This window comes from Arachis ipaensis, chromosome B07, assembly GCF_000816755.2.
Source record: "Arachis ipaensis cultivar K30076 chromosome B07, Araip1.1, whole genome shotgun sequence".
NCBI lineage: Eukaryota > Viridiplantae > Streptophyta > Magnoliopsida > Fabales > Fabaceae > Arachis > Arachis ipaensis.
Window position 1 is genome coordinate 56,693,917 of NC_029791.2, and position 27,976 is coordinate 56,721,892.

General features: G+C 33.4%; 2 long non-coding RNA genes and 1 pseudogene across 2 annotated transcripts; 1 reads left to right on the plus strand and 2 right to left on the minus strand.

The window, feature by feature from the left end:
• On the minus strand, nt 2,872–4,768 carry LOC107609546 (annotated as a pseudogene).
• On the plus strand, nt 4,694–27,968 carry LOC110264219. Its single transcript, XR_002349949.1, has 3 exons — nt 4,694–4,818; nt 26,487–26,500; nt 27,959–27,968. It is a non-coding gene; the product is annotated as an uncharacterized LOC110264219 (long non-coding RNA).
• LOC110264220 lies at nt 12,578–22,263 on the minus strand. Its single transcript, XR_002349950.1, has 3 exons — nt 22,251–22,263; nt 15,535–15,540; nt 12,578–12,689 (listed from the first exon to the last, which is right to left on the minus strand). It is a non-coding gene; the product is annotated as an uncharacterized LOC110264220 (long non-coding RNA).

The following is a 27,976-nucleotide window of genomic DNA, read 5'->3' on the forward strand; positions in this document are numbered from 1 at the left end:
TAACTCTTGGATATCACAATTTTTCTATCATATTCCCTAAATCTCTCTTTTTTCTTAAACACCCATCTTTAGTTTCATTAAAACCTCAAACTCACACTTCCTATTCCTAAACTCTTGAGTTAATAAATAATTAACATTTAAATCTTTTGTTAGTTAAACCTTTTTCAAGTTAACGCACTAAACTTTACAAATTGACACAAAGACCTATTTTTGTTTAACTAAGTCCCAAAACATAATTCTTTAATTAGGATCATTCAAATTAAATACCAAGATGAAATCTCTAATCTTTATAAAAGCAACAACATTTTTCTTCATTCTTATTATTTAATTTATCCAAAATTTTATAAAAATTTCTGCAGAATCTTCCCTAAAACTCAGACTTTTTCACCCTTCAAGAGTTCCATCTAAACCAAAATATCTCCCAAACCCTTATTAACCGTTTCCAAAAATCAACAATTTCTCAATATAAATATTCTTGGTTTGTTATCTTTAATTGTCTTTAAGTTATTAAATTTTCACACATTAGGACAACAAACAAGATGTTCAAATCCTAATCTACCCACCAGCATTGTTACTAATTAATTTTATTATTAGAGCATTAAATTCCATTTTGATTCGTTAACAATTTCATTCAATTACGTAACAAATCTTAAATTATCAAAATCGAATCAATCACACTTTATTAGAGATAATCGGGCCATAAAATGCTCAACAACTCAAATGCACGTATTTTCTAAACTTTCGAAACATTCCAAATTTGTTAAAAACAAACAACCCCTACCTCGATTAGTCAAAATCCAACAACACGACAACAATAGTGGTAGTACTGGTAGTTTTGATGACTCCTCGCAACAACGATAGCCACAAAGGCAGCATGAAATTATGGTAACTCAACCCTACGACATCAACATCTCAAAATCTTTAATAGAATATAACATAATACTAACGGTGAGGATTCTGGAACAAGAATATTTACTGTAACTAAGGAAGAATGACGGAACAGAGCAGCAGTAGCTTCGGCGGTGGTTCCGACGACAACATCGCCATACCCGGTGACCAGAATAATGGGATGCAGTTTTCTCCTCCTCCGGTGAGTTTCTCTTCTCTTTATTCGCGTTCTGCCCGTTCTCCCCCTCATGCAGCGGCAACTTCCTCTAGTGACAACCTAGACAACAGCGACGACATCAGAAGCTTCTACGGCGGTGATCGTGGCTCGACAATGGCAGAAGCAGCCCTCCCCCTTCCTTTCTCGTCACGTTTCTTCCTCTCTCTACGTTTTGTCTCTCTTCCTCAGCTCATTTCGTTGATGAACTCAACCCCACCAGCAACTGCGACAGTCCTCCACGCTTGCGATAGGCACGACGGTAGCGCGGAACTACCCTCTGTCCTCGATCGCGTCTCCCTTCTGTTCGATCTCCTTTTAATAAATTAATTTCTATAATAAAAACTCAATTTAATAAAAGCATAACTTATTCATGGTTAAATTTTCCAAAAATAAGAGTGTTACAATCTACCCACTTTACAAAAATTTTTGTCCTTGAAAATTGATATAAGATGGAAGAGATCTATGCCAACTTTACTTTTGAACATGTTAGGGAAAAAGCAAAAAATTTTGGCATATATAGTTTCAAATACCAGAAAAATCATATGGAATGAATATAAGAAAAAAAGTGTGATGCAAGGCAGAAGCTATAAGATAGGCTTGATTCAAAAGATTACATGGTTTTATCACTAGTAAACATGAGATGGAAGTATAATGTGGCAAAATAGTTACAAAATAGGTTTGTGTCAAAACGACGTGGTTAACATTCGCACAGAACTTCACTTAAAATGTTCAAACATAACAGACTGGTAAATGTTTATTGTCATTAATCTAAATTAAACACAAAATTTATATGTGTAGATATTTTTTTTAGATTTACATAGTAGACATTCCAAAAAAAAGGTATATATTATATTGAGTTGAAGTCAAAGAAAGGAAATGAAGGTGATGAGAGAAGAGAGTGTGTGTTAAAATGTGAGAGGCATTGAGAAGAAAATGAGTGAAGAAAGTTAAAAAGAAGTAATTAGATTATAAAGACATTTATATTTTAAGTGAAATCCCAAAAGAATAGAATTCTAAATCCGACCTATTTGGGTTGGAATTGATTTAAAAAAACAATAGAATTAAATTGAATTTCATCAAAACTAAGTTAGTTATTTTTGTTTTAAACATTGGAATTGAATTCTAAGATTTTTAAACACACTGTTATAGAAAAATAAGGTCAATATTTAAGACATCAAATAACCTATATAAAAATAAAACTAAAAAATATATAACAAAAATGAAAATATAATAAAATCCAAAGATTTACTATAAAGACAGAAAATTATGCCACCTAAAATATTTCTTATTTGATAAAACAAAAGATATTAAATGTCTAAAGATGATTTTAGAATTATCCTAATTTCTCCTTTAATATATCAATAAAGAACGAAAGGTGTCGCCCCTCTTTAGTTGTATTATGTCATAGTTTTTTAATATAATTGAAATGGTGCAATGTATTTAAATCAGGGTACTTGAATCAGGTCATTATCCAACTTAACATCCTCTTTAGTTGTATTATGTCATAGTTTTTTAATATAATTGAAATGGTGCAATGAATTTAAATCAGGGTACTTGAATCAGGTCATTATCCAACTTAACATCCTGATACAAATTCGTTGCACTTTTTCAACTCTATGAAAAATGCTAAATCATGATTTTGATATTGAACCAGTGAGCAAGCTCAGAAACAGAAGAGGCTGATTCTCCCATTTGTATATTATTATTCAGCAAAAAGACAGATTAAACTAATGAAAAGCTAAAAATGACCTAAAATTAAAGAAACCTTTTTGATACTACGAATCAAAATATGATTTATCAAAGAGAAGATCAATGAAATTGGGTTCGCATGGAAAGCTTCATGGACAAAACCGGTTTCCCCACGTTACAAGTATTTTGAAACAAATCCTTCGGACAGCCCCTACTTCCAACAAAATTCAAACCTAATTCACATTAACAAGAGATTCATAGAAAGCCACCTTAATCCACACACACACAGTCAATGTAAAGTTGGAGATCTGGGAACTGAAAAAGCCTGTATAACAACAAAATGTTAAGAATCCCTCTCATCTGAGGGATCACAATCACCGGCAGCAAGTGGATCTTCTCTAGTTTCAGAAGGATTCTCAGCTGGACCGGGTTGCTCTTCGTTTTCATTATTCTCAGGGTGGAAATTGATGGGGAACTTTGTGACCCTTGGTTTGTCAGATAAAATTTTCCTCTAAACCCTGTCAACTAAGACCTTTGGTGGAGGTTCCTCCCTCAGCTGCTCATCATCATAATCATTGTTCACATAATAGCCAACACGAATGAATTCCTGACCCAGATAAGAGCATGTTAGAAGCAGCACAGTGACACCAATTATATCTTCTTCGCGAATCTTTGATGGGTCCGGTGGATCTGCCTGCCATAACATTATTTATAAGTTTGATTCATTGAGCGATTGCAACTCAGAACTGAAATGGTATTTATAAACCTTGCCTGTAAAACAAAGCGATAGTTTCCAATGTTGACCGGACCAACAAGGACACTCTCTAATAATTGGTCATAGGTCTCATCCTCAGCAGATACAACATAAATGAGCTTCCATTCCAAATCTGTACCAACATATGCAGCAAGCTTGATTAAAACCAAATGTATAGTGGACATCAGCAGCAAGAAGAATTCAAGATTAAAATGATGGCAACGCTGGTAGAAAAATATGCTTCATTACAGCTATTTACCATAACTTGACATGAGAATTCAGATTAAAAGTTGGTTCTCAAAAATCCTTATGTGTATGTATGTTCATGTGTCAATGTCTTGAACATTTCTTTTGAAAAAAAAAAGGTCCTGATAATGTACAATTTGAGTCATCTATTGTGAAACAAAAAGGGCACTATTCCAAAATTAACCATGCTAGGTATACACCAAAATCAGTTACCATTGTAAAATACACATTAAAAAATATTATTAAAATTTCAGTCTCTATCTCTAAAAATTTTAGTCCTCAGTGTCCCTACTTTTTGGAGGTACTGAAATACTGAAATTTTGGAGACAGAGACAGAAATTTTAGTACCAGTCTCTGAACCAACAAACATGATACTGAGTCTCAGTCTCTCAGTCTCTGTCTCAGTACCTCAAAACAAACACTACCTAGGTACTTTGGTGGCAGAGTGTAATTGAGATGAATTGACAAGTTTGCTGATCTAAAATAATTAGGGACAGGAAATTCGTGGTACTGATACTGAAACACCCATTTTTTGTAGTTAAATCACAAGGAAACAATTATGAAATAAAGAAATATTTGACATCTGAGTTGTGCTAAGAAGCTACATGTTGCGGTTCCTACAGGCCGAGCGTCAAGCTAGATCTATAGACATGGGCATGGATGAAATCAAAAAGCAATTCCATATTCTATCAACATAACACTGCATTTATCGAAGCTGGAATCCTAAAAAGGTTTGGGGAAGAGAGGTTACAAACCATCTTTGAGAGGAGTCAAACACTCGTAGATCTCGAACTGAAACGGGGTGAGAAAGGAAGCAGGGTTATCTAGCACCGTCACGTTGGTGATGTTCACGGCGCTCATCCTTCTCTTCTGGAACCTTCCACTCTGCCAAACACTTTTCAAACTTGCCCTTGCCCTTACCTTTACCCTTGGATATTGGCGGGAGTTTGAAGCTTGAAGCCAGGCGTACTCTCTGCTCGCTACTCCAACAAGTCAATTCAAATAACAAATTATAAAGTAAAAAGTAATGATCCGGTCATACAACCGGGTCATTGAGTCACTGGTTAACCCGATTGATCCAGTCATAATTGAATAAAAATATAAAATTATAAAAATAAAATCAAAACTTAAAATGCATGTCTTCACAAACATATTAATAAGAATTACGTATCAGTTCTTAGACATAACTAATACTTTCTCAATTTAAACGAACAAGAGAGAGCAAAAGATAACACAAGCGAAAAATCAAATCCAAGGAGTAATCCCAAAGTCGGCATCTATATCCTCATAGGACAAATTTAGAACTTGACCAATATTTTTCTCATTTTGATTTGCATCTATATCTTCCGTAGCATTGTTACTCGGTCCATCATTACTAAGAATTAAATCAATCAATACTAAGAATTAAATCTATTATTATAGCAACAAATTCAGCTCATTGATCATTTTCAACAACAAATTCATTTATGATAATTTTCAGCAACAAAACCTTTAGCTCCAAATATGATTTACAGCAACAAAAAATTTAGCTAAGTGATTATTTAAGCAAGACAGCAACAAATTCAAGGTTCTTGATGATAATCAGCAACAGATTCAAATCAGTGATGTTTTTCAGCAACAAAAAAATTAGCTCGGTGATATGTTAAGCAACAAATTCAACTTACAGCAACAAATTCAGCTCATTGATAATTTTCAACAAATTAAACTACGATAATTTTCAGCAACAAAAACTTTAGCTCCAAACATGATTTACAGCAACAAAAAATTTAGCTAAGTCATTATTTCAGCAAGACAGCAACAAAAACAACCACCAGTGATGATAATCAGCAATAAGTGATGATTTTCAAAAAAAAAAAATGAGCTCAGTCATATTCAAGGTGTAGTGATTATTTGCAGCAACGAAAATAAAGAAGAAAGAACAGGACAATCTGTTCGAACTCACCTGCCCAGGGACCAACTGACGATGGAAGCAAGACGACGACAACGACCACCAGCCGAGGGACCAGATGCCCGTTCTGTCTGCTTCTGCCGCCGGCGACTAACGACACAGAGCGGCACGACGAGCTTGAGCGCGAGACGACGAGCTAGAGTGCGAGACAGTAAGTGAGTGAGCGAGACCGGAGACAAGAGAGCTTGAGTGCGACAACACCAGCAGTGAGAGATGTGAGAGAGTGACGAGAAAGAGACTGAGGGCCAGTGGTGAGTGGACTCGAGAGAAGAGAGACGTTGAGGCCTTGAGGTTTGATCACTGATCAGATTAGGGCATTGGGTGCCTCAATTGAAAACGACGTCGTTTTCAATTTTTTTTGAAAATATTAAAGCATGACCCGGTCCGAGTTATATAAACCGGCCAGATCAGGATTTATACTCTCATTTATATTTCATTTTATTATTATGATACCCTCGGGTAAAACAATTAGGTTTGCCAGTTGGCACTTAGTTATTGGGCACCTTTTTGTTATTTAGATATTTAGGTTTTATTCCATCAAGTTTTCTTATTTAAAATACTTTTCATCAATTAAGGGGCACAATTAAAAGTTAAGACCACCATTTAGATATCTAGTCTTAAGTCTTAACTAACTCCCAAATTAATCACATGACATATGTGAGGTACGAATTAAAGGTCTGAGTTTTTAAACATAATTTCCAGCAAAAACAAGGGGTCATTTAACAAAGTTCCATACTAAATATTTTATAGTATCTTTTATGGTGCCTGTGTTTCACTTATAAAATTTAAAATTAAAAAGATAGATTTTATTTTATCTATTATATCTATTATATTTTATTTTAGGTTAAATTACATAATTAGTTCCTATACTTTTATTAAAATTATAAATTGGTCTCTATACTTTAAAAGTTTATAATTGAATCTCTAAACAAAATTAAATTTTGTAATTAGATCCTCAATAATGTTTACTGTAAAAAAAAATGCACATTTACCATAATGTCCTCTTCTTCTTCTTTTCCGCTTCTTTTCCTCCTCCTCTCTTCAGAATTTCTATTCTTTTTTTTTTAACAACAACAATACGGCTTCAACAACAACAATCCCAGAATCGTTCAATCATGAATCATGAATCATGTCTAAACTCAATTCAACTTAACCCAATTATATTTAAATTAGCAATAATCAAGGACTTCACCTCATCACAAGCAAAATCCTTCTCTCTTGTATTATTATTCAAATTCATTACTTGATAAAATATATATTATATAGTTTATCATTTTCTCTTCAATAGTAACCATTTCATAGTTAACAGTGAGATCAATCGAGGATGATGGCATCAGAGGCATTCATGGAAATTCAGGTTCCACAGCAGAAGGTTTACAATGGAGTTAGGTTTCCAGCGGTGGTGGCTCCTCTTGCAACAATGACGGTATCACTTACAGAGTCTATCAATGGCAATAGAGAGTACCTGGATTCTCTAATTTGGGAAAGAGGTCGTGGTGTTCAGGGGATTCCCAATCCAAAACCCCTCTGACTTCAACAACGTCGTAGAAGCCTTCGGTTGGGAGGAGTTCTCCTACCACGGTGGCGCCGCTCCCCGCAGCAACGTTATTTGCCGTGTGCTCACTGCCAATGAGTCCCCACCGAAGCCGTTCCCGAAGTAGCCTTCACAGGAGCGGGTAAGAAGGGAGAATCGGCCATCGCTTTGAAGAGTGATGGTGCTATTGTTGTTACTGCTGCGATCTTAAAAGAGGAACTTGATTGTGAAGGTTGGCATTGGAGCGTGAAGAATTGGAAGAGTATGTGAGGAAGTAGAGGAAGAGAGAAATGGAGTTGAGGATGAAGAGGAAGAGGAGAGTGTTGAGGAGCAACGTGTTAATTCAATTCATGACGCTCTTTCCTCTTTTTCCTCTGTTTTGGAAAGTGGAAAAGTGATAGTCCGAGGGCTGGGGAGGGGGTGAAGTGGGTTAGGGATTTTTTTGTCATTTTTAAATAGTTAAATTATAGTGTTGGTCCTTATACTTTTACTAAAATTGTAAATTAGTCCTTACTATTAAACACGTGCAACTCACTTGTTTAAAATAGCGAATATGCTGAGGAATATTCTGTTAAATCAAACGTTGTTTGAAACGGCGGGGACTAAATTACAAAATTTAATTTTCTTTAGGGACCTAATTACAAACTTTTAAATTATAGAGATCAATTTGCAATTTCAGTGAAAGTATAAAGACTAACTGTGTAATGTAACCTTTATTTTATATATCTTTAATTTTACATCCAAAATGTGCCACATGTCATTTTCCCATTGCAATTAGAATCAAATATTTCCCTCCAAAATTAAGGAATTCTCCTCTCGTCACTAATTTTACAACCAAAATGTGTCACACGTCACTCTGTCATCTATTCTATTATATAAAAATCAGGTTTCTACACTTAATGATAGAGCTGACGTGACATGCTTCTGAGAGTATTTTTCGATTTATTTCTTTTAATTCTGTAAAGCAAATCAATTATAACTAATTAATGATATCAATTAATTAATTTGATTAGACATTCAAATCTCAGAATTAATTATATCAATTAATTTAGTTAATTGTATTAATTATTTGATTTGATTTGATTGAAGTAAATATCAAATTATTTTAGTAAATAATAAATATGATAACGAAATACATGAATTAATTTAATTAGTTTATTTTTTTCAATGTCATCTATTTATACGAAATCATAATGTATTTTTTACTCATTCCTTCTCTTTTCTCTCTTTCTTTCTCTCTCTTGTGTTTAGGGTACAATATTTGTAATTTATTTAATTTTTATTTCTTTTATCATTACTTATACATTTTATTTTTTTATATTTTTTAAATATTTTTGTTTATTTTAGTTGCTCATTATTAGGCACATATTTTTTTTCTTCTAGCTTTTGATTAACAAAAGAGATGTGTCTTTTTTATGGTATTTTTAAATAATCTTACTATAATTTTGTTTTATAATATTCTCTTTTATCATGTGTATTTCATGTATTTAAGGAGTTGACTTAAAGTTATAATAGGATATATAAAATTATAGTATGATTTACAATATGCTAAAATATTAGGACATTATCGTATAGATATTTTGGAATTTGTCCATTAAATTCAATCATATAGGATCTTGAAAATTATGCTATTATGTAATTTTTTATTTTTTTATATAATTATTGTATTGGTCATTTACATTAGTGAGACTATTTTTATTATTAATATTTATAATGATTTACAAAAATATTAGGACATTATCGTATAGATATTTTGGAATTTGTCCATTAAATTCAATCATATAGGATCTTGAAAATTATGCTATATGCTATTTATTTATTTTTTCATATAATTATTGTATTGGTCATTTACATTAATGAAACTATTTTTGTTATTAATATTTATAAATATACTATTATCTGTATAATTAATTGAATCATCTTATTCGTTTAAGTTTAATTCTATTGAATTAATTATTCGAAATGTCATCGCTATTTCTATTTTTAAAGATTTTTTTAATATTATTTAATAATTATAATAACATGATGATAGTTAAAAAAATACAGAGCAAAAGAATTTTCAATGTGAAAATAGGGTAAAAAAATAAATTTATTTAATGTGAAAATAGGCAAAAAAAATAATATGTTTCTTTTTTATAGATAATTATTGTAAGGCATCAAAAATTCTAACAATTATTAAGAATAAATAATTGTTATAAAAACAATGCCAATTTAAATGATATACAAATAAACCATGTCAAACAGCACGTACAACTTAAAAAAGTTACTTATGAAAAAATATAGTTTATAACATTTTTTTATTAACAATAGACCTAGGTTGATCTTACTCACTTGAGTTAATATTTTGAGTCATTAATTTCTAACTCAATTTTTGGTAATTAAAATTTAAATGATTGAAATTATTAAATGCTGAATATTTTACAGCCAGCTAACTAATTTTGTTTTTGTTATTAAAATTTTAAAAAAGGTGAGTTGTTAATCAATTCTAAATTTAAATTTAAATTTAAATTTGTGTATAAAAATATTTTTAATTTTTTTTACTAACCAGAATTAATTTTAAAATAAAAAATTATTTTGTACATCATATTATAAGATAATGTAGTCATTCATTTTTTTATGGTAATTATTATCAAATAAAATAATATAAAAATAGAAAAAAATATATTTACCAATCTAGGAATAATAATTCATTTTCCAATAGAATACATTATATATCGAATAACAAAAGTTATTATAGTTTCTTTTTATATAAACTAATACTCAACGACGGTATTTTGGTAATATTATTAAGAACTATTAATAAATCTAATAGCTTTTGTAATGACATAAGTTTATAAGTTTAGAAGCTTGAAAATCATGTCATAAAATATAAAATTTTAACCGGTAATAACGTTGATCATATTGTTTGACTTCCTGAATGAATATGATACCAATAAATAAAAATGTCACAGTTAAATTTCAACAAAAGCAAATCTCCATAAGTATTGTTATCATCAATGAGAATTGTTCTGCTTTCAAGAGAAATACTATTTTCTTTCACTGTATTTTCCAACTCGACAGGTCGAGAACCAATCCTCCACGGATTGAAGCTCCATTTATTGAGGGTCTGTCATAGCCAATGAATTGTTACATACACAAGGCGGGATTCAAAATTCTAATACTTACTTAGGTAGACAAGTGAAATGACCACTCAATCAATCCAAATCAGTTAAGACAAATACTAATTATTTTTAATATTTTTAACATTAAAAATAATTAAACTTTGATTTTAATTATAACTTTATAAAATATTTATAGTAATAATTATTATATATATTTTTTGTTTAATCTCTTTTAATAAAAAAATTTATATATTTTTATTAATTAACCCTTATAGTGTACGGGAACATACACTAGTTTAATTAACCTCTCATATTTTAATCAAAGCATTTTGACTATAATTTTTATTTATTGATGTTAATGGTTGATTGTTTCTTTAAAATAAAATGTATTATAATTTTAGGTTATTTCACAATACATAATTAATGTTCATAATACTAAATTACTCTAAATTTTTTATTATCTATGGTTAGTAGTTAATCCCAAATTGAAAAGATTATGTTAAATTGTTGAATAGTCCACATATAATTGGGGTGGTTAATTTAGTTTATTTGTTTATTAATATATTTGATTGAACCATGAATGATAAATAAGACAAAAAAATAATTAAAAAAATAAAATATTAGTAATTACTTAAAATAAATAAAAAAATAAGTTATAGGGTATTATTTTATTTAAATTATTAATAATTAGAAGAATACAAGGTCGGTATATTTTTATAAAAGTTGATTAATAGGTTCTTCTTCAACATTTTTTTCTTGAAACTCGTTTAATGAGATCGTATTTTAATTTTTCTCCTTTATCTGTTATATTCATTGATTATATTAATCTTCTATTACAATACATTTTTTTATTTATTTCACACATTATTTGTTTTACCTTCTTTTACTTCTTTTAATTGTTCTCTTTATTTTATTTTTACTCCTCATATATAAATTTATTATAATTCATCACATGCATATTTTTTTTGAATTTAAGTGACTTTTTTAGGTTATATTTTACTATTGGTGTTCTATATTGTTTAGTGTGCTTGTTTTTAATTTTTTAGTTATCTGTAAATATATTTATAAAAATATGATTTTATTTTGTCTAGTATTTACTATCGCGTTTAGTAGATAAATAACAAAATTTTTATTTATTGTTACATTGATTGAGTGTGAAGATTTTATTTCTACTTTTATACATTTGTTTATATCTTATAAATTTGTATTTGTGTTACATTTTAATATTTGTGTAACAAAATTTTAATATTTTATCCGCCACCGTGCCCATACGAGTATCTATTACTATATTTAGCTAACAACAAAAATTCAATTTGAGCCGATTTGAGATAGGACATGTGAACTTTATCTGCATCGGGTTTTAAGACAATGAACCTAATTTGGATTTAAGATCCTAACAATAGACCTAGGTTGATCTTACTCACTTGACTTAATATTTTGAGTCATTATTGTAATAAATACTATAATATTAAATATGATTATATTTAGTATATATAAAAGTTAGGTATACTTACAATAAATTTTATAATCAAACTAAAAAAATTCTAATTATCTTTTTTTTTAATTTTAAATATTATGTACTATCTGTAAGATCCAGAACCTTTGAAAAGCCTTTTTATGATCAAGTCTCAAATCATATAATTATTTATAGCCTTAATTTCAGAAATTATTTTATTAAAGAAAGTTAAAGCAAGTTTTGATTTATTGAATTTGAGACGAGTTATGATTATTATCCAATTTTACAATTATTGGATTATTTTCTATATTTGAATTATAAAGTTGATAGTTATGAAATAATAAGGATTTTTATATGATTTGGATTGGATAAGTAATATTTTAAATATTAATACTGCTATTTTGGAAAATAAAGAAATTAAGTATATTATTTCTAATTATTTTACTTGAGCATTTTATTGAAATTAATTTGTAAAAATTGATGAGCAAATTGTATTTTCTATATACAATTAGTGTTGGATCTAATTTGGGTTTCAATTACTATAGTATCCCAATTTTATGCAAAATTACTATATTACCCCTTACCCTAATTTGGCATACCCATCCCTCTATTCTCTCTTCATGCTGCGCAGCCTCAAACCCTCTTCTTCACTGTCTTTGTTGTGCAGCCCCAACCCTAACTAAGCACACACGCATGGTTCCTTAAACCAGAGGGAAAAGAAGAACGGGAAATTAGGAAGGGGAAATCAGAAAACACAACACACACACCCACGAAGCACTGTTGGTCACGGAGAAGGGGAAGGGAAGGGGAAGAAGTCGCGCCGGTGTACTGGGTTGCACCACCACCATGTCGCCGTCTGACCGAGGAGGGGGAAGAGCGCCGCGCCTCTCTGTCTCGCCGCTGCTGAGCTCGCGCACAGGAAGAGAGGAGATGCGCGAAAGGGAGCCACTGCGGGGAAGCCATCGCCGCCTGCCACCATCGCCGAGCGTGGGGCCGCCGTCCTCCTCGTCGCCGACCAGCCCGTCTCGTTGCTGCCGTCGAACCCGTCCCTTGCCGCCGCCGTTGAAGCTGCGAACAGAGAAGAGGGAAAGGGATGAGTCGCGAGGAAGCAATACTGCCCTTCCATCGCCACTGCTGCCACAGTTGTGGTTGAGGGTATCTCCGTCGCCGTGGGTGGTTCCACCGCCCTTGCTGCCGTGCCGTCAGAGTCTGCCGCCATGGCCGCTGGTCTCCTAGTTGCTGCTGTGGTTGGGGGTCTGCTGTGTATGGTCGCCGAAAAACCCTTCTGCCATCGGAGCTGCCCTGAAACACCATCGGAGTCTGACAACACCGCTGCCAGAGTTCTGAGCCACCGGAACCACCGTCAGAGGTTCTGGCTACTTCTGCCGTCGCCGAAAAAGTTGCCGGTAAGGGTTTTATTTGAAGTTTCTGCCTTTTTGCATTTCGAGAAGGTTTTAACGCTGCGCAGTCTTTATAGTTGATCTACCGGAGCTTCTGGCCGCCGTCGGAGCTATTGCCGGGCCGGTTCGAAATCGCAGCTGCTTCCTGTTGTTATTTCGGTAAGAAATTATGTTTCAAAAAGTCTCACGTTAGTTTTCGGTTGTGTCGGTTAATGAATATGAGTTTTGGTAACGTGGGGTCGAGTCTTGATTATTATATGTTGCGACTAGAGTTGCTATGGTTATTGCAAAAGTGGCTGGGAGCTGAAGTTTTCATTGCCGTTAGTTCGGGTTGAGGCGAAAAGGACTCTATGAGGCGTTTGGATTATGGAATTGCGTTTTGAGGTAGGGGCGCTTTCCAAAAACAATATTCTTATATATTGGAATTATTACATATGGATACTGTTGTGAGATATTGTGTATTTGGTGATTGTATCTGCCTTATGTGTCATTTGATTGACTCGAGTGATTATGGATGTTGGTTTGGTTGAATTGTTGTGCGGCTTTGTGAAATGTAATGTTTTGAAGTTGATTCTTTAAAAGATTTGAAATCTGAGTTTAATCCGTTGAGGATTGGTTTGAATTGAGTCAATTATTTTGATGATGTGAAAAATATAATTCACTCTTGAATTCAGCCTGGCTTGCTTTAAATGATCTGGTTTTTGATAAATGATTGTTACTGAACCGTTTCTTTAAAGCTTTGGAAATGAGTTTATTCGGCTGATAACGATTTGATTTTTGAAACGGTTTCCTTGAAATATGGAATTGAGATGACTGTTGGATTTGGCTTGCCTTGAACTGATTTTAGAATTCGGGTTGTTGGAAAAGGATTGTGGAATGGTTTTGTTGGAACCCGAATCGGGTGGCAAAGTCCAAGTTTTAGGGGAGATGCTGCCGGAATTTCTATAAAATCTGAGTCTTTATTAAAATGTTGTTTGGAAAAATGATGAGTTAAAGACTTCTACTATTTTATTTGAATTATCAAGAAAAGGATAATCCATGCTTTTGAAATGAATTATTAAAGAGGAAATTGTGATTTAGTCTTGCTTCTTAAGAAGGGTTGTATCCCTTTCAGGAGAAAGTTATTTAGATGAAACTTATATTTTAAAGTTGTTTTAAATGTGACAAGGGTAATGCCTTTGAATTTGACTCGAGGGTTTCAATTAGAGGAGTTTCAATGACTTTGAAAGAACCTAATGTCTATTGACAAGTTTCATTTTGAAATGTTTTGAGAAATGTTTTAAGTACTCTTTGAATTTTGAATTCTTGCAAGACTAAAACAATTTTGAACAGTTGAAACGTTCTAGAATTTATCATGGGGGTTGAAGTTGGTTTTGCCTAAGTAAAGAAAACGACTTTGAAAGAAGTAAATGATTACGTGACTCGGTTTGGCTTAGATCCTATTTTATTACTCAAATCAGAAAGCCAAGGTTTAAATGATTTTAAATGAATTTGGCGGAATGAGTTATGTTATTCTCCCCTAAAGACTTGGAATTCTGTCGGGAAACTTTTGTTATAAAATCCCATTGTTGGATGGGTGATTTTGAATGCTTTGAAATAAATCCTTAACTTGCCATGGTTTTGGAAGTTTTGGAAAGAGAATGTCGAGAGTGGCTTTGTTTTAAAAAGGAAACTCACAAATGAATTGAGAAAAGTGATTTATGGCTTAAATGCCGATTGATGAATTTGATAATGTTGAATGGTAGAAGTGCTATTTTGTTATGAGTCGGAAAGACTGTGTATGCTATTAAACTATGGCTGATTGCCGAATGAATTGTGGGCCGTATGGCTGATTATGAATTATGAGTCTAAGCCGAAGGGCTGTATTTATTGATAAATTGGCTGGTTCTGGATTGAATCATGAGCCGGATGGCTGAGATGAATGTTGAATATGAATATGCTTGTGTTTTCTCTCTGGTTGTAAGGGTGACAGGGCACCGATACCCTCTAATGGCGACAGAGCGCATATACCCTCTAATGGCGACAGGGCGCAGATACCCTCTAATGGTGACAGGGCACATATTCCCTCTAATGATATTAATGCGCAACAGAGAGACTGTGTTCGGGTTAGCTACCGGACACGTCAGGTTGGCTTGGTAACCGACAGATGATATCATCGGCCACTAGGGACAGGCATGCATCATATGCATTTATGTGACATTCGTTGGGTGTGCATATTATACTTGGTTTGACAGAAGTTACGAAGAGTTTATTTGTTGTTGTTGAGATGCTCTGTATTGTTCTAGTTATGATTTATTGTACCCTCGCCTTTATCTTGATATATTCTGTAAGAGGGATAGGGATTATATTGGTTAATGCTTGTAATAATATTTATATATATTTATGTATATATATGGATGTACTCTTTATGAGTTGTTGTAAGTTGAATGGTATTTATGGATGTACGTTATCGAACGAAAGTATCTTTGGGAGCGGTATTGCGGTTTAAAGTTTTAAACAGGCTCATATTTTAGTATTAAATAGTATAAGTGTCGTCGTAATGTCCGAACTATCAGAGTCGCGCAGCCGGAAGCGTTAACTTTGGTAGTTAGGGTGTTACACTATCTTATTGAAAAAGTGAATAATAATAATAATAATAATAATAATCACTCACATCATTAAAATAGATCATCCTAATATATACATGACACTACATATATTAAGGATTATTATATGTGATAAATTATTTCTTTGTTTGTCTAAAGATAATTTATATGTAAATTAACTAATCTTTATAACATACGATCTATTGCATAATTTTTCTTCTCTTAATATGAATAAATTGATGAATTTAATATATAAAATATAAGTTATATTATTTAACATACGAAATAAGTAACTTAAGCCATTATCTAAGATAATAATTCTGAATTTAAATTTAAATTTAAATTTGTGTAAGAAAATATTTTGAATTTTTTTCACTAACCAAAATTAATTTTAAAATAAAAAATTATTTTGTACATATTATAAAATAGTGTAGTCATTCATTTTTTCTTTAATGGCAATTATTGTCAAATAAAATGATATAAAAATAGAGAAAAAAATATATTCCAATCTAAGAGTAATAATTTATTTTTCAATAGAATAAATTATATATCAAATAACAAAAGTTATTATAGTTTTTCTTTTACACAAATTAATATACCCAACTACGGTGTTTTGGTAATATTACCAAAAAAAATTGAATCGATCTAATATCTTTTATAATAACATAAGTTTATAAGTTTAGAAGCTTGAAAATCATGTCATAAAATATAAAATTTTAACCGATAATAATGTTGATCATATTGTTTCACTTCTTGAATGCATATGATACCAATAAATAAAACTGTCACAGTTAAATTTCAACAAAGGCAAATCTCCACAAGTATTGTTATCATCAATGAGAATTGTTCTACTTTCAAAACAAATACTATTTTCTTTTATTGTATCTTCCAACTCGGCAGGTCGAGAACTAATCTTCCATGAATTGAAGCTCCATTTATTAAGGGTCTTCCGCTAGCTAATGAGTTATTACATACATAAGGCGAGATTCGAAACTCTAATACTTACTTAGATAGACGAGTGAGATGACCACTCAATCAATCCAAATCAATTAAGACAAATACTAATTATTTTTAATATTTTTAACATTAAAAATAATTAAACTTTGATTTTAATTATAACTTTATAAAATATTTAAAGTAATAATTATTATATATTTTTTTGTTTAATCTCTTTTAATAAAAAAATTTATATATTTTTATTAATTATTCCGTACAATGTACGGGAACATACACTAGTTGTAATTGAAATTAAATCTTTTCCTCCAAAATTAAAGAATTCTTCCCTCCTCCTTACTAATTTCACAACCAAAATGTACCACATGTCACTTCCTCATTGCAATTAATTGATATCAAATTTTTCTCTCCAAAATTAAAGAGTTCTCCCATCCTCCATCTTCCTTTATCTATTTCTCTCATTCCTTCAACCACTCTATCTATTTTATATATCATTATCATTATCAATGACTAATTACTAATTTGACAATCAAAATGTGCAACATGACATTCTTTAATTGCATTAAAATTAAAATTAAAATATTAAAATTGAAATTGAAATACACCTAGATTATGTATCATATATTAATATCTAATTTAATAATCAAATGTGTCACATGACACTCTCTTATTAAAATTGAGAGAAAATATTTTTTTTTTAAAAATTAATAAACTCCCTTCCTAAATTCTCTCCTCTACCTCTCTAGACACGAGAAGACACAAAAGCATACAAAGACACAAATTTGTGTATAGTAGGGAGAGGTGGAACACTAAACTTGAGACATAGACACACTATTTTTAACATTTAATTTTCATAATTACCCTTCAAATTCTTCTCCTTCCTCAGTCTCCTTTTATGTCAAACCCGCCGGGTCAAACAGCCAAAACCGTTAAAAACGGCGGGTCGGGACGAGATTTTGAACCTGCCAAATTTTAAAAATTCGCCAAAACCGCATCGCCAAAACCGCGGGCCAAGGCGGGGCAGGGCTGGCTGCCATATTGTTTTTTAAGGGTATTTTTGTAAATTTACAAGTGATATATAAATAAGAAAATTAGGTTTTCCTTCCCTGCTTCCCATTTCCTACTTCCCACAAACAGCCAGCCCTAACCCTTCGTCCCTTCCCTGACCCTGAGATGGTGAGATGCTCAGACGGACCCTAACCCTCGGCTTCAGCCTTCAACAGCTCAGCTCCCTCGTCTGTCCTCACTCCTCGCTGTGTTCAGGTGTTCCCTAATCTCCCTGCGCAGCATCACACCATCGCGGTTCGTGGTGGCACGCTCTAGTTCCACTTCTCTCTGAGCTGCCTCTCGTCAATCCTCACCAAATTGAAGTCCCAGCGATGCTGTCTCGTGTTGCCTTTACGCTGTCTCGACGGTTCTGTGTTCTGGCGGATCCCGGCGGCGCTCCTCTCTCCTCCTCTGCCTCTCGACGGCTATGATTCAGTAAGTGAAGATTTTTATTTTTTTTGTTTTTTTAAGTAAGGAACTGTGATTGTGGTTGTGGATAGCTTCTTTCATGCTGTTGAAAATTGCTGTGGATTTGTTTATGAAATTTATTTTACTGGTGTTTGTTTTTGAAATTTGTTTATGAAATTTGTTTATGAATTTTGAGAGTAGGCAAGTAGCCCTCCCATATATCAGCATTGTAGTGTGAATAATACACGCTATTCATCTTATTTCTTGCCTATCTTTGTGTGGCTTCTATTAGTATCATTTTAATATTTTTTTGGATCACAAACAAATTGATGGTTTGCTTTTGGCCCACCCATTTTGATAAAATCTAACACATCCAATTCCTACATCAGTTATTAGTATCTAAAACTTTATGAACAGCTTCATTTCTAAAACTAGAAATCCACGAGCCTCAGCTCAAGAGTTTCCAAGTTCCTTTGTAACCTTTAAAGTAGACAAAAACAATGAGAAAATTAGTTCAGCCTGAAATATTATCATAAAATCACAAGTGCAATGTAGTAATCGTGTTTGTTTTACTAGGGTCAGTGACTCAGTAGGGTGTGTGCTAGTTGATATGTATTCTTTGATTTCGAATGGTACTGGGAAAGGATATCAATTAACTATGTAACTTTAGTTTTAACTTTTAATTCGTTGCTTTCTGTGATGCTTGGTGTATGTGTTCTGACTTCTGATGCAACATTATCGAAGATTATTGATGGTAAGTTCTGAATTCTGATGCTTAGCTTCTTTCATGCTTTTGAAATTTTACTGTTTCAATATTTTCTTATTGATTTAATGCTGATTTAGATATTGTTATGTATTTATGTTATTTAGGTTGAGTTGTTGATTCTGCAATGGATAATTCTGTCTCTATGAAAGTTGATGGTGGGAATGTAACACAAAATCCTGAAAATATGGAAAGATTTGAAACGGAAGAAGATATTAAAAAGAAAAAGACGAAGACAACAACATCTGATGTGTGGAGAAATTTCACAAAGCTTGGACCTAGTGATGATGGTATAGATCATGCTCAATGTGATGGATGCAAACAGAAGTTTAAGGCTGGTGGTAAACAATATGGGATATCGTCACTTAAGCGTCATTTGGACAGGTGCGTGAAAATAGACTTCGAGGATATTGGTCAAATTTTGATAGAAATGCAAAATAAAATGGGGGCTCTCAAAATAGATAATCATGTATCGTGTGAGATGTTTGCTGCCTTTGTGATTGATTGTGAATTTGTGATGTTCCTTTTTCTATTGTTGATAATAAAAAATTTAGGAATTGGGTAAAATACATTAGTCCAACTCTAGGCCTACTTACTAGAAATACTCTTAAGGAGGATGTGCTGAAAATATACTCAAGGGAAAAAGAAAAGCTTAAAAGTACTTTAGTAGCCATTCCTAATAGAGTTTGTTTGACTTCTGATTTGTGGACATCCATCACTACAGAGGGTTATTTATGCCTAACTACTCACTTTGTTGATTTGAATTAGAAATTGCAAAGTGAAATTTGGAGTTTTTGTCATATGCCTCCTCCTCAAACGGGATTTGAATTGTCTTCCAAGATTTTTGAGCTTTTAAATGAATGGGGAATTGAAAAGAAGATTATGACTCTTACACTAGATAACGCATCTGCTAATGATACATGCCAAGATCATTTGAAAAGTACATTAAATATGCATGATTAGTTTTTGTGTGATTGGGAGTTCTTTCATATTCATCTTAAATATGCATGATTAAAAATTGCTCATGATGCATTGGATAAGATTAGGGAAAGTGTAAAATATGTAAGGAGATCAGAAAGTAGAATGATAAGGTTTAAAGAATGTGTTTCAGCGATTCAGGGTTTGAGTTTAACAAGTGGGTTGCATCTAGATGTTACTACTCGATGGAATTCTACGTACATTATGCTCAAAAGTGCTATCAAGTATCAGAAGGCCTTTGAGTATTTGAAGGCAACCGATCATGCTTATAAGTATTGTCCTTCGGTTGATCAATGTGGGAGAGCTGTATGGATATGTGAATTTTTATACCCCTTTTATGAAACTACTAATTTGATTTCTGGCACATCTTACCCTACTTCGAATTTGTATTTTCTACAAGTCTATCATATTCAATGTATTTTGATGGGAAGTTTGAGAAGTGAAGATGAGCTTCTAAGGAGCATGGGAGAAAAGATGATGAACAAATTTAAGAAGTATTGGGAAAAGTATAGTGTCATTCTTGCATTTGGTGCTATTCTTGATCCTAGAAATAAGATTTCTATTTTAGAGCTTATATATGAAGAGATTGATGCTGAGACTGCAAAAGGAAAGGTGGAACATGTGAAAAAGAAGTTATACAAGCTTTTTGAAAAATATGACAAGAATTCTCTTCCAACTGTTCAAGCACAAGGACTTAGTATTCAATCTTCATCCATGGCCCATGCCCCTGAAAGTGCAAGCAAGAAGCGACTTGCGATTGTTGGCGTAAGTAATATTTAACATATTTAAATTCTCTTATTAGTTGTCATTATTCTATCCTAACAAGATGTGATTATTTCTATTTTGATAGAAATTGATGAAACGTAACCATCAAGCTGAGGTCTCTAGTAGAAAGAATCCACTTGATACATACTTGGAGGAGCCACTTTTGTCAAAGGATTGCTTTGAAGATTTAGATGTTTTGGAATGCTGGAAATTATATGAGAGTCGTTATCCGAAGTTATCAATCATGGCACATGACTTATTGAGTATTTCAATTACTACAATTGCATCGGAATCTGCCTTTAGTATTGGAGCTCATGTCATTAACAAATACAGAAGTCAAATATTGCCAGAAAATGTTGAGGCTGTGATTTGTACTCGCAATTGGAATAAAGGCTTTGTTGATGGTAATTACATTGTTAGTTACTAATTTAATATTTATATAACATTTAAGTATTTATATCTTGTTCTAAATTTGGGTATTCTTCTAATTTGTTGCCGTCACCTTTTGTAGTTGTTGCCTCTGCTTCACTTCTCGTCAACGATCCAAATCTGCGCACCGTTCTCTTGTCTGTCACCATATTTTCAGATCGTTCTTCGTTTTTCCGTGCACTATGTTTCTAGATCTGTACTTTGTTACCATGTTCTAGATCCGTTCTCCCATCTGGCACTATTTTTTTATTTTTATATAATTTAATTTTTTATTTGTTTGAAATTTTGTTAAAATAATTTTGTATTAATTTTGTTAGATTGAATTTTTTTGTTGATATTTGTTGGATTAAATTTGTTATTTAGTTTTAGATTATTATTGGTAGTTATTTTTTATTGAGATGTTGGCTGATTGTTAATGGTGGTAGTTTGGTTGAGATAGTAATTGTGTAGTGGTGGTACTGATAACAGTTTGCAATAAGGGTAATATTGAAATTTAACATGAATGTGATTTGTGTCTTCTGTTTTGTATTTATATACCAAACAAGTTTAAAAAAATTGTGTCTTGTTGTGTCTGTATTTTCAGTGTCTATGTCTCTGTGTCTATGTATTAAATGATACACAAAACAAACGCAACCTTGGGTGTTGGCGAGATCTAGGACAGAGTGATCTCATGAAATAACTTTCACTCTTACAATATATTGGTTTCATTCTTAGAATCGTTGATGATTATTTGTACATTTTTTTCTATACAAGCACAATTTCTACTTTAGCTATGCAATTCGTTTAGGTTTGGCATGTGTAATGGATTTGAAAATTATGCAAAACTATCACCACGAGGGAGTTAATGAAAAAGTTTACACAGTAGCACACACTTTATTTTATTTAAACTATACATTCTTCTTATGTATCAAAATATGTGATCATAAATTTTGTATTTTTGTTCGAGCTCCACAAGATCTTATATGACCTCCTAAACCATTAAATTCAAACTAGGATTTACCTACTGTCATTGCAAATTAACAAAACTATGTGACAAACAATAAAAAAAAATTGATGGAAAAGAGGCATACTTGATAGAGCGGATTCACCAAAAGAGAGAAACCCATGGAACAACGATAACACAGAAGAGGAGATGTTATTTAGCAATGTAGGAGACGATGCAAAGACCAGTCGTGATCCCACGAAGTGATAGAGGCAGAGTAACAATGGTAGAATGCACAGAGAGACACTGAGTGCAACGAGAAGAGGAAGGCCAGTGGAGGCAAGAGGTACAACATCAGTGACTAATGGGAAAAGATGAAGACAAACTTGTTTTGGGAAAAGGAAGTCGAAGTTGTTGTGAGCTAGGAGAAGGAGAGCGGTGTGCAAGGGGAAGAAAAGCAACAACAATGACTAGTGTAACACCCTCACTATCAGGATGTCACGCTTCCAGTTGCGCCATCCTGATAGCAAGAAATATTACGAAGACTTCACATACTTAGTAATAAAATAGGAGCCTTTAACCCGAAACCGTATCGTTGTTTTCTTTGAAAAACCGGAAAAATACTTTATGTTGAAAACAAACAAGCATATACAAATATACATAACTTCTTACATAGGTAGCTTATAAATATAATATAGATACACAACATACAATTCCTCCCTCTTACAAGATTATAATAATAAAGGCGAGGGAAAGAAAATAATATCTAAACTAAAACATAACATAAGAAAAACGCAATAAAACTCTTCTGAAACTTATTCATCCGTTCCCTGAAAAGATAAAGTTGTAGGGGGGTGAGAACCTAACCACACGGTCTCACCATGGAGTTTCAAAATTGTCATAAGAGGATATTTTAAGATAAATCTATTTTCAAGTTCAGTGATTATCGTTGTCTTATGAATCTTTTGAAAAATCGACGGTTTAACCATCCAAAAATCCAAAAGTTCTTTCAAAGAAATCAGTTAATTATTCAGAAATCTAAACTCACTTTTCTTATAAAAGAATCTTAAAAGTTTCCTCACAGTATGAATGACCAACCTGTTCCAAACATAGGTTTATTAGTTATATGTTGAACCAGCTTGATATTTTATACTTTACTAAATTTTATTCAGAAACCAACCACGGCCTCTGGCCCAAGCAATTTAATTAAATCTACAATCAATATCACATTCAGAAATAACCCTCAGATTCATCACTACTAGCATGAGAGATCTAACAATTGTTCAAACACATACAATGCAAACAAGGAAAAAACAATTAAAAAGCAGATACAGCATATAGCTCAGATAGCAATTAATAACAAATAAGCAATTAGGCAAACCAAAACAAATTCGAACTCAAACAAAGCATACAAATACATATGATGAATGCCTGTCCTATGGTTAATGAGCTGATTTGTTAGTTATATAGCCAAACCCGACATGTCCGGTAGCTAACCTGGGCACTGTCTCTTTGTTGTGCATTACTACCATTAGAGGAAATACGTGCCCTGCCACCATTAGACGAAATATGTGCCCTGTCACCATTAGACGGAATATGTGCCCTATCACCATTAGAGGGAATATGTGTTCTGTCACCATTAGAGAGAATAAGTACCCTGTCACCCTTACAATCAGAGAGAAAACACAGTCATACTTCTCATCAATCAACTTTAACCATGTCTCACTTATCATATTCATTCAATTTCATAATCAAACTCAGTTTTCATCATTCTTCTTCCTCATCCCTTTCCCGGAGCAAGTGAACAAACACCACTGCCTCTTACCCGGGGTTGATACATGAGCATCTTTCCTATCTTTTTCTAGTGAATTTGCATTCAATTTGTTGAGTTTAATCAGGAATTAATTATCTTTTAGCCATTATGGATGCTACGTCGTGTGCAATTTTGTTTATTTTAGGTAGCATTTGTTGGAGCTTTCGAAGAAAAAGAGAAGGCTATATAGGGCTAGAATGACTTAGAGGATGGAGAGGAAGCTTGCACAAATGGAAGGAGCACAAGAATTAAAGGAGATGACCAGCGAGGAGCGACGCGTGCACGTACCTGACGCATGCGCGTACCTGACGCGTGCGCGTACCTGACGCGTACGCGTGAGACGTGAAGAAGACCATCGACACGTACGCGTGACTGACGCGTACGCGTGACATGCGCCACGTGCAAAAAATGCAGAAAACGCTGATTATTTAATTAATTCTGATTTAACCTTTATTTTTTTTTAAAATAGGAAAAGATATTATTTTGGTTTTAGAAAATAGATTTTTAAATTAATTAGGATTAGATATAAAAGAGAAAAGAAACTTCTCTTCGGGGATTCCACTTTTGATTCCACCTCATTCCAATTTACAGTTTAAGAGAATCCTAGTTTCCACGCTTCCATGAGCAACTAAACCTCCACTGTTAAGGTTAGGAGCTCTGTCTATTATATTGATTGATTCTATTGTTTTTCTAGTTTAATTCATGTATTGATTTATAATTCAAGAATTGTTTTCATTCGTTATCTTATGAATTTTGGTGGAACGGAAGTATGACCCTCTTTCTAATTGAGTTCTTGTATAACTTGGAAAAGCTCTTTACTTGAACAACAGCTTGAAAATAATTTCTCCTAAATTCTAATTATATGGACTTAATGGGATACGTGACATATAATCCTCTTATATTTGGATAATTAGGATTTTTGTGGCATAATAACTAGAATTAAACTTCACCCTCTAATTGGAATTAATTGACCAAGGAATTGGCGGTTGATGAAAGTTAGAGGAGACTAGAAAAGTCTAAGGAATTAGGGTCTAGTCACATATAGTTTGCCATGAATTAAATCTTGCCTGATTAAATTAAATTAATAAGAAAAGTCAATCCGGAAAATAGATAACTCTGAAGCCTTAACTGCCTTCTCTATATTATTTTTCCAACTTATTTACTTGCCTGTCTTTTGATATTCTAAAATTACTGTTTAATGCTTTTGAACTCTCAACCACTATTTTCTGCTTGTCTAACTAAGTAAATTAATCAACCATTGTTGCTTAATCCCTTAATCCTCGTGGGATCGACCCTCACTCACCTGAGGTATTACTTGGTACGACCCGATGCACTTGCCGATTAGTTTGTGGTTATAAATTCTGCACCAGGCGTTTTAATTTTAATTTTATTTAAATTTTGCTTTAGTATTTTCGGGAAAAAAATAAATAAATAGCACTAATATTTTTCTTAATTTCTGAAATTAAGTCTGGTGTCCCCAAGTTATTTTTATTTCAATTTTTCCTGTTTATTTTTCTTGTTAATTTAGAATTTTTCTATCCTAATTTTGCCTACAAATTTTGAAATTTATTTATTTATTCTATTTAGTATTTTTATTTTAATTGTTTACACAGGTTACCTCACTGGGAATTCTCTGCATTCTGACGTAGAGAGTTCCATCTTTTTTTGTCTTCTGTTTGTTTATGCACAGGAACAGAGATAAGGAACCTCTCTTAGACTTTGATCTTGAACCTGAAAGGACTTTCAGGTGGCGTTTGCAACAAACAAGACTTTACAAGACTGCAGAATCCACTATGGATCCTAATAATGCTGTTAATGCCAATGTGGCAAATCCGAATGAGAATGAGCAACAAAGGAGATTCCCAGGTGATACAGTGATGAACCCAAGAGAAGATTGCAAGGTTATTCAATTAAGAAGTGGTAAAGTAGCTGGCTCTGAGACCAAGGTCAATGAGGAGTTAATTGAAAAAGAAGCTCCAGAGGAGAAGAAGGAAGAAGTAGAACATGCCCCTCCTAAGTGTGCAGACAACCCATTCCCTGATTCTCTTGACACTTATCCCACCTTGCCAAAGGCTCCTGAATACAAGCCAAAAATGCCATACCCTCAAAGGCTTCAGAAGGCTTCCAAAGAAAAGCAATTTTCTAAATTTTTAGATGTCTTCAAGAAGCTACATATCAACATTTCTTTTGCAGAGGCTCTTGAGCAAATGCCTCTCTATGCAAAATTTATGAAAGAATTGTTGACCCACAAGAGGAATTGGAAGGAACAAGAAACAGTGGTGTTAACCAAGGAATGTAGTGCCATTATTCAACAAAACCTTCCTGAGAAGATGCCAGACCCAGGGAACTTTGTCATTCCTTGCTAAACCTTACCTCTGCTCCCATTATAGCTCCCCCTGACTCAGATTTACCATTTGAATTGATGTGTGATGCTAGTGATTTTGCTATAGGAGCTGTTTTAGGACAGAGGCATGGCAAGCTTATACATGTCATTTACTATGCTAGTAGTGTGTTAAATGATGCCCAAAAGAATTACACAACTACATTAAAAGAATTATTAGCTATTATGTATGCTGTTGATAAGTTTAGGTCTTATTTAATTGGTTCTAAGTTTATTGTTTATACTGATTATGCTGCTTTAAAGTACCTTCTAACCAAACAGGATTCTAAACCAAGATTAATTAGATGGGTGTTGCTCCTTCAGAAGTTTGATATTGAGATAAAAGACAGGAAAGGGTCAGAAAATCAAGTAGCTGACCATCTCTCTAGAATTGAGCCTGAAGTAGGAGTACAACCACCCACAGCTGTGACTGAGACGTTTTCGGATGAACAATTGTTCCTCATTCAGCAGGCTCCATGGTTTGTAGACATTGCAAATTACAAGGCCATGAATTTTATTCCAAGGGAGTACAGTAGGCAACAAGTAAAGAAGCTATTGACTGATGCCAAGTACTACATTTAGGATGAACCATACCTTTTTAAAAGGTCTTCAGATGGTATAATCCGGAGATGTGTTCCGGATGAGGAAAAACAGCAGATTCTTTGGCACTGTCATGGTTCTAATTATGGCGGCCACTTTGGTGGTGAAAGGACAGCTACAAAGGTCCTTCAGAGCGGGTTTTACTGGCCGACTCTCTTCAGGGACTCAAGAGAATTTGTGAAGCACTGTGACAGATGTGAAAAAGCCACGAATCTCCCTACCAACCATGAAATGCCACAGCAGGGGATTTTTGAGGTTGAGTTGTTTGATGTGTAGGGTATTGATTTCATGGGACCTTTCCCACCCTCACATTCGTGCCAAGCTCAATAAGGAGAGAACCAAGTTATTGCATGACAAGAAGATTGTCATCAGAGTCTTTGAGCCAGGACAAAGAGTGCTTCTGTATAATTCAAGGCTCAAACTCTTTCTCGGGAAGCTAAAATCCCGGTGGTCATGACCGTTTGTAGTTACCAGAGCTTCACCATATGGTCATATGGAAATACAGGAAGAGAATTCTGACAGAAGATTTATCGTAAATGGCCAGAGATTGAAGCACTATCTTGGAGGTGAGATTGATCGTCAGAGGTTCGCTCATCTGCTGAGTTAGCAGAACTGACCGTCAAGCTAGTGACGTTAAAGAAGCGCTTGTCGGGAGGCAACCCGATAATTTCGTATCCTTAGTTTTTTTCGTATTAGTGATTTTCTTATTTATTTGATTTTTATTGAGTTTTTACTGTTTTTCTTTTGTTTTAAGTGTGTTCTGATCATGTAGCTATTTTATAACAGGAACCGTACTCCAAAAAAAAAGGCACACGACACGCAAGCGTCGCTGACGCGTACGCGTCATATGTGTGTGCGTGAAAAATAAAATTTAACAGAGAGTTGGGTAGGAGTAGTGCTGGTGGTGTGCCTGGCGCACAAGCAAGTCTACGCGTACACGTCCTTCACGCATATGCGTCGCTTGCGTTTTCACCAGTCCACGCGTACGCGTCCCCACGCGTACGTGTGACCCTGTAAATCGGCGTAAATGGGCGTATGGCCAGAGAGTTATGATGGTGTGGGGCTGGAACTGTGCTGGGAGCATAAGCCCTATCACGCG